The 7,574-nt window shown below is 32.7% G+C and overlaps 1 pseudogene; it reads left to right on the forward strand.

Annotated features, from left to right (window-relative positions):
• Positions 1-830: 830 nt before the first annotated feature.
• LOC114370627 lies at positions 831-6,139 on the forward strand (annotated as a pseudogene).
• Positions 6,140-7,574: the final 1,435 nt, after the last annotated feature.

Here is a 7,574-nt window from a genome sequence, read left to right on the forward strand (position 1 = left end):
ACGATTATCACTTGAAATATAGCCTTTTTTTTTACAAATATTAAATTAATAATATTGGCATTATATTAACTATGTTTTGGTTCAGTTTGGTTAGATTCTGTAGACATGTAGACAGCAACGACAAATCAAACCAAACTGGATGGTTTTCAATCATAAATTAATTCAATTGAATTTTAAAAATATTAGTTTGATTTGATTCTCGATCTTAAAAAGCATAATTTGAGTTTTATTTTAGATAAATTTAAATTTAAACACCCCTAATACTAGTTACCTTAGAATTCCCATTATCATTTCCCTTATTATAACTAATGTACATATAGCCATATAGAAAGATAAAGGGAAAAAAAAGACTTTAAAATATATTTCTAAGAAGACTTTTGGAATTTTGGTCAATTAAGTAATAATATGATTACCGACAGCATAGAATAATAATATAATAGTTAATACTACCGTGTAGTTGTAAATTAAGTCTTTGTTTTTTTTTAAAGGAAGTCTTTTTTTAAGGAAATCTTTCTTTTATCATTCAAATCTGATTGAGGTATAAATTTTTTTAACAATTTACATACACTTTTTAATCAATTGAATAGTCATATATTAATTATGATATTTCTCGTTATATATATGAAATATATATGTTATTATAATTAAGGTACAGGTAGAAAAAAAAATATATTGAAACGTTAAAATATAATTTATAAGGAGGCTTTTGGAGTGTTGGTCAATAAGTAATAGCATGCTTATCAAATACCAACAACCTTTAGAACAATGATAAGATACGCTTACAATCTTCAACCACTTTTTCACGTTATAAATAGGACAGAACTTGGGAAATCTTGGCACAGCAGTAAGCACCAAGAATATCTTTTCTTTTGCATCCAAAACCTTAATTCGAGAAATGAGCATAATAATGTCGTCTACCAAGTGTCTCCTCCAAGATGCTGAGAATGAGCAAAACCCACTAACCATGACTGATGATCAGATTTTGGAGGAAATTTACTCAAACCATGTCGGCAGTGACACAAAATTTGATGTGGACTCTCTTTTCACCCTTGTTGAGAACACTCTTAGACGTTCAACCCACATTGTTGACAATTTTGTGCAGGTATATATACAACCTTTTTAACTTACTTCTTTCCCTCCACGTTTTTGCTTCATATTTACGTACCCTTCAAATATTCATGCATTTACTTTAAATAATTCTTTACAGGGATCCCATGCAAGCTTGGAGCACACAGATGACAAGATCCCCCAATTCGATTCCCCACTTTGTACCCTGAAGCAGATTTCTTTTGAGGTAATGCACAGAAACTAACAGAAACAAAAAGAAAATATTTTCTTGGTAGAAAATATTTTCTAAAAAAAAGATATAATTATTTTATTATTAAATTTCTTTTTTACTCTTATTGATTACTCTCTTCTTCCCATGAAAGTGATGTATTTTTTGAAAAATAATCATATCTTAAATCATTTAATGTCACAACTAATCTTAACATAAAATTAAAATTTATGACAAATTAAATTATTTTAATTGTTTTTATTGGTTTGGATGAATTAAATCATTGTTTTTTATATATAATACCGGGGAGTTAGTATAATAAAAAAAATTGTGCTATTTAATTAAATTCATCAAAACATTATATTTATGATTAATATGGCTCAAGAACATATATATATAACATTGTGAGTTGTGGCGGCAGATGTCATGCAAACCTCCAAGTGATGTAATTGCTCACAAAACTACACTGGCCATACTGAACAATCTCAAAAACTATGAGTGGAATGCAAAGGCAGTGCTGACACTGGCAGCTTTTGCACTCGAATATAGCGAGTTTTGGCTGCTAGCACAGTACCAACAATCAGACCCTCTTGCAAAATCTGTGGCTATTCTGAAGAGAGTGCCAGTGCTCACAAGGCAAGCAGCACTTCAAAAGTATCGCCAAGCCATCGTTGAGGTTAACGATTTGGTGAAAGCAACGTTGCAAGTCATTGAAGTTAATTATCTTTGAGTTGGAGAAGCTTACTAATGATTTGGGGGTTGCAATAGAGCAAATCTCTGTTGATGTTTACTGGGCGATCATCACTATTGTTTCCTTAACCACTCGGATTGATTGTCTCACCACTGAATCGTATGTTACGTACGTACATTTCATACTATCGTATATAATAAAACCTAATTACTTTATTGCAATGAAAATCTTAAAATGTATAATTTTATTGATTATTTAAGAGAGCAAAAACAAGAACTGTCTCACTATGGACAAAAGATCAACATCATACTCAGCAAACTCAAGAAGCAGATCACTCTTTGCAGACAACAGATAGGTCAGCAATTGAAATAATTGCCTTTGCATGCCTTTAATTATTAATTCTGTCATCATGTTTTTTTCTCCTTAAAGCAAATATGCTTTTGATTCAAACTTCAAAGCTATGATTTCATGGAATAAAAGGCACCGAGCAGTGAATGAGATTCTAATTAATTAAAGGATTTGTTTCTGTTATTTCAGATGCGGCAGAATATTATCGCAAGCTGAGGAAGCTTTTCCAAACTCCCACTGAAATAATGGAGGTGTTTAAGATTCTGATTTTCAACAAGGATGTTCCTCAGCCACTTTATTGTGGTGCTACTAAGACCATGGTTTGTGATTCCCTGTTAAAATCCTACTTTCATGTTCGAAATTTGTTCTCTTCGGAGAGAAAATGAGTGTGAATTTTCTGGTTTGGTTGGTCAATATCCTACTCATATTCTAGGCTTTAGAAATAAAACACCAGATAAAGTGGAGGGAGGGGGTGTCGAAAACCTAGAACTAAAATGAATATAATGTTAATGCATAAAAAATAAACATGACTTATGCCACACCTTCGCATTGATCCTCTGTTAGTTCCTCAAACCACACACGGACACTCTCGTCCCTATGATGGAGAAAGTCGATAGCTTGGCCTCCACATCGAAGTCAGACTCTGACAACAGCCACCACCTCACCCCTCACGAGTTCACTACTCCCATCCCCTTTGTAACGAAACACCACACCTACCTCGTCGGCTTCAGCCAATGCTCCTTCCTCCTCACGCAGCACATCCATGCGCCACATGACATCGTCTTCTAGCGGCTTCATTGGATCTGCACCGCTCTAACCCCAACACTACCCTCTTTGCCACCTTCACCAAATAGGCACTGCCCCAACCCCAACCACCTTGTTATGGAATGCGACCCTGGAGGTGCTAATCGTTGAGAAGACGGAAGGATTTCGCAAAGCACGGAAGAGTGTTGATGGTTGATTGGATGTTTTCACGTTGAGTAATTTTGTGTTTGATTGATGTTTTCTGGGTTACAGATGCTTCGTGATTTTGTGTTTTTATCTTTACTTTAATTGATTCTTTTACAGCTGCCAAAAATTATAATTATAATTTCGAAATGAATATTGATTATTTTTTAAGCGTCACAAATGATATTTTAAAAAAAAGTTAACAACAACATCATCACTAGCTAATAGAAAAATTCTAACAACGAGAATTAAAAACAAAAAATTTCAAATATAAAAAAATAAAAACGAACAAAATTTTAATGAGAGATCAAAAATAAAATTTAAGTATATATAAGAGAGTACTAACATATTTAATCTTATTTTAATTAAAAAAATTGTTTTTAAAAATATTAATAATAATGTAATTTGTTTGTTTTTTTTATAAAAAAAATGACAAGTTTGACGAAAGTTATTTGTTTGATATTCATCTCACTCACCCTCGAATCAACCCAAAAAGTCAAGTTAAAAAAAATAATTGAGTAATGATATATGAAGTACTCTTTATTTAAATTTTATTTTTAAATACTCCATCAATATCTTTTAATTTTCTTTATTACTATCACATCATGAATTCTATATACATATTTTTGTTCATTTTTAAAAACCATGTGATATTTATCAAACATTTTTCAAAATAATTATTGGATGTCGACGAGCATTTGAAAAAGGATAGCTCATTTGAATACAATTTAATAATAAATCTGATGATAACTATAAATATAAGATAGTGATCTAAAAGAATCTACTGAAGATTGAAGAAAGATTAATTTAACTATACAGAAATATAAGATGGGATCTAAAAGAATTAATCAAGCTTCAAGTTGTATAATGGGGTTAAATGGTTATCTCATGTATATGTTTGTTTTGTGTCATCTTTCCTGGGTTAGTAAGTATTTGTATCCACTTATTGGGTATAAATATTATCTAACCTTAATTGGGTCATGGCCCTTGGCAATGATGGCTGACTTTGTAGTTGGTGTTATGGTATCACTGGTACCCTTCTTAATGTAATACATTTGCTGCATGATCCAAAAAAAAATATTATTCTCAGTTCAGATTTTCACAACAATTTCTACAATAAAGAAAGAGAAGAGAAGAGTGAGATAAAAACAAGTATTGTAAAATAAGTAAGGAAAAATAAGTGTTGTACGTGAGAAATTTGAAAAAAGATTATCCCTATTCCCGTGTCTGTGAAATTCGATGCTTTCAAGTATCATTCATTTCAAGCATCTGTAATTTTTAATCCTGATTCAGTTGTTGCTTGCTACGTAGGTCGACATCACTGTGCTGAAAAGGAAGCATGTTTACTTGTTGATTTCTTCCCTAGACATTACGGAGGAAGAGATTTCAGTATTCCAAACAGTTTATGATTCAATTAAAACTAGTGATCAGTATGAGATTGTATGGATTCCCATTGTGGAGGAATGGACCGTTGAGTACGACAACAAATTTGAGGATTTTAAATGCAAGATGCCTTGGTATGCGGTGCAGCATTCTGGACCCATAGCAGGGTACCAGTACATTAAGGAAGAATGGCACTATAAAAGCAAGCCTATGGTTGTGGTGTTGAGTCCTCAAGGGAAGGTGCAACACTCAAACGCATTCCATTTGATCCAGGCTCATGGAACCAGAGCTTTCCCCTTCACAACTGTCAAACAAGAACAAATCAACAATGAGACCGACTGGGTTGGCTCCGTAATAGGCAATATTTACCCCATCATAAACACTTGGGTAAGTAAATTTCACAGAAAACAAAAGTTGTTAGAATATCATATAAATATATATCATGAGTTTAATGGTTATTTACTACACTTGACAGTATAAAGTAATTTCACAAATTATCACGTATATGAATTATCATACATGATGAAGTAGGATTAAATAATACTATAAAATTATTTTACGTTGTGTTAGATTTTCTCTACATTATATACTAGTTTAATATTTATGATACTTTATATGAGCAGATCAAAGAGAAAAAGTACATTTTCTTGTACGGAGGCAAGGACAAAGAGTGGATCCAACAGTTCACCAAGAATGTTAGTGCCCTTGCAAGTGATGCCGCTATAACGGAGGCAAATATTTCCATAGAGTGGCTTTGTGTGGAAAAGGAAGACAGAAGCGTGATGAGGCGCTTTTGGGGTGGCATTGAGAGTTTGTTTGTGACTAAGGTTCATAAGGCAGTTGATGCAGTGACTCTAGAAGTGCAAAAGATGCTCTCTTACAAGAATGAAGCTGGATGGTCTCTCCTTATTAGCGAAGGGTCTTCTGTGGTGGTGTGTGGTCATGGAAAGACAATCACGGATACAGTGGAAGGGTTTCAGAATTGGAAAGGAAGTTTGACCAAAAAGGGCTTTGGGTTATCCTTCCAAGGATACCATCAGAAGATTGTGGACATCACTCACCGTTGCTCATACCTTGAAATTTCTAATGTTTCAGGAAGGTTACCAGAGACCATCAAATGCCCAGATTGTCCACGGATTATGGAGATTTTCGTCAGCTATAAATGCTGCCACAACAATACCATTCACTACTAGAATTGAATGTGGCTGCTGGCTTGTTTTGTTATGATATGGTGAACGATCGAGAGAGTGTGAGAATAAGAGGCTTAATTACCTCAGTAATTACATGCTATTCGTATCTTTCAGGACTACGTACTAGCTTCTATAGTAAAATAAAGATCTCTCTCTGTATCAAGAAAAAAAAAAAAGTTACTTAATTAAGGTCTATATGTTTTCTGTAATATATATGGAGCTGTAATATTGAATCTTGTGTTGCAATTCTTGAGACCACAACTTTAAAAGTTTCACTGCACTCATGGTTCTGATTTTTGTTAACCTTTTTTGCCCAACAAAGCTGTCTTGTTTCCTTTAACTATATTGTTGCACTACACAGCACCAGCACTCGGTTTACTTCGATAGCATTCTCTTTGTGTACACATTCCATGCCATCAAACTCACTTCTGTTCCATCATAATACAACTAAATCCATCATGCTTCACTAATTACTAATTAGCCTCTTACTAACTAGGTAGGATTAGGGCTGAAATTTGGAGGTTGTTTGCTATTGGGCTTTATATATGTTGGACTTGTTAATATTTAGTGTCTTTTAGTTAATTAGGCCCAATCTATTAATTAAAATCAGATAGCACATTTGTCTCTTTCTTTATGGCGTGTACTGTACATGTTCAGAAGTAGTAGAATTTTATGACTAAATAAGAACAACATGAAATCAACAGCTTAAGTTTTTCTATTTTATTTTCTTGCTACCATGGCTTGCTAAGTTGCTATTACGCTTTGAGTGTGCTTGAATATTATGTATAAATTTTGTACATAATGTTTAATAAATATATCTCTTTTTTATTGTGCTTATGGTAACTGTATATTTTAATTATTTATGAGAAGAGAATAAAATGATTTTATTCTTAATCTGATGGAACTCTATTTTTTAAAAAAAAAATGTAATGATGCAAAGACAAAGTTCATATCTGTATATTTTGTATTGTTCGATTATTTTCTACTATGATTTTTTTCCTCTCTTTCTCTCTCTCTCTCACACACACAAAAAAAAACCTGTTATTGATTTTTTTAAAAACAATAATCGTCAAAAATTTTACTGAATTATTCCTACGAAATAGCATAGTTATTTTTAAAACGGGATAAATGTCAGGAACTAGTCTAGCTAGGAAACTGAGACAAGTTATTTTTACAAATAATTTCTAAGACTTTTTTATAAGCACAAGAAAGAAATATGAGATATGATGAATGATCGACATGACGAAAAGAGAAAAAAAAAATGTGTTTCAAAAACATTATAAAAAGTTATAATATGAAATTATGGATGACATTTTTTTAATAAATTTGCGAGTACTATCAAACACGGCTTGAATGCAAGTTTAATTTTTTACCATATAAAGTTGTTGACCAAACACACAACTTATTGCAATTTTTCTAATAAAATCGAAAGGTAGTAGGGTCAATTTGCAGGTGAAGCTTTTGCTGATATGGGAAGGTTATATGCCTTACGAACTCTAAAGATGCCGTGCCGTGAGACTAGTAGAATTGAAGATAAACTCTCAACTCAAATTAAGGTACCAGTCGTACCACAATCCAGGATGCATTAGTGGTCAGTTTCAATCAACCATATTCTTAGATAAGCTTTTTGCCTAAGGTAATTATTCTTGTCTTGTGTAGACAAAAGCGGTTGTTATCCAGAGGCCTCAGCTGTCTTCTTTAACTTGTGTTCTTTTTGTTTTCCTTTCGTCATTTACCA

The sequence above is a fragment of the Glycine soja genome, chromosome 10 (assembly GCF_004193775.1).
Source record: "Glycine soja cultivar W05 chromosome 10, ASM419377v2, whole genome shotgun sequence".
Classification (NCBI taxonomy): Eukaryota; Viridiplantae; Streptophyta; class Magnoliopsida; order Fabales; family Fabaceae; genus Glycine; species Glycine soja.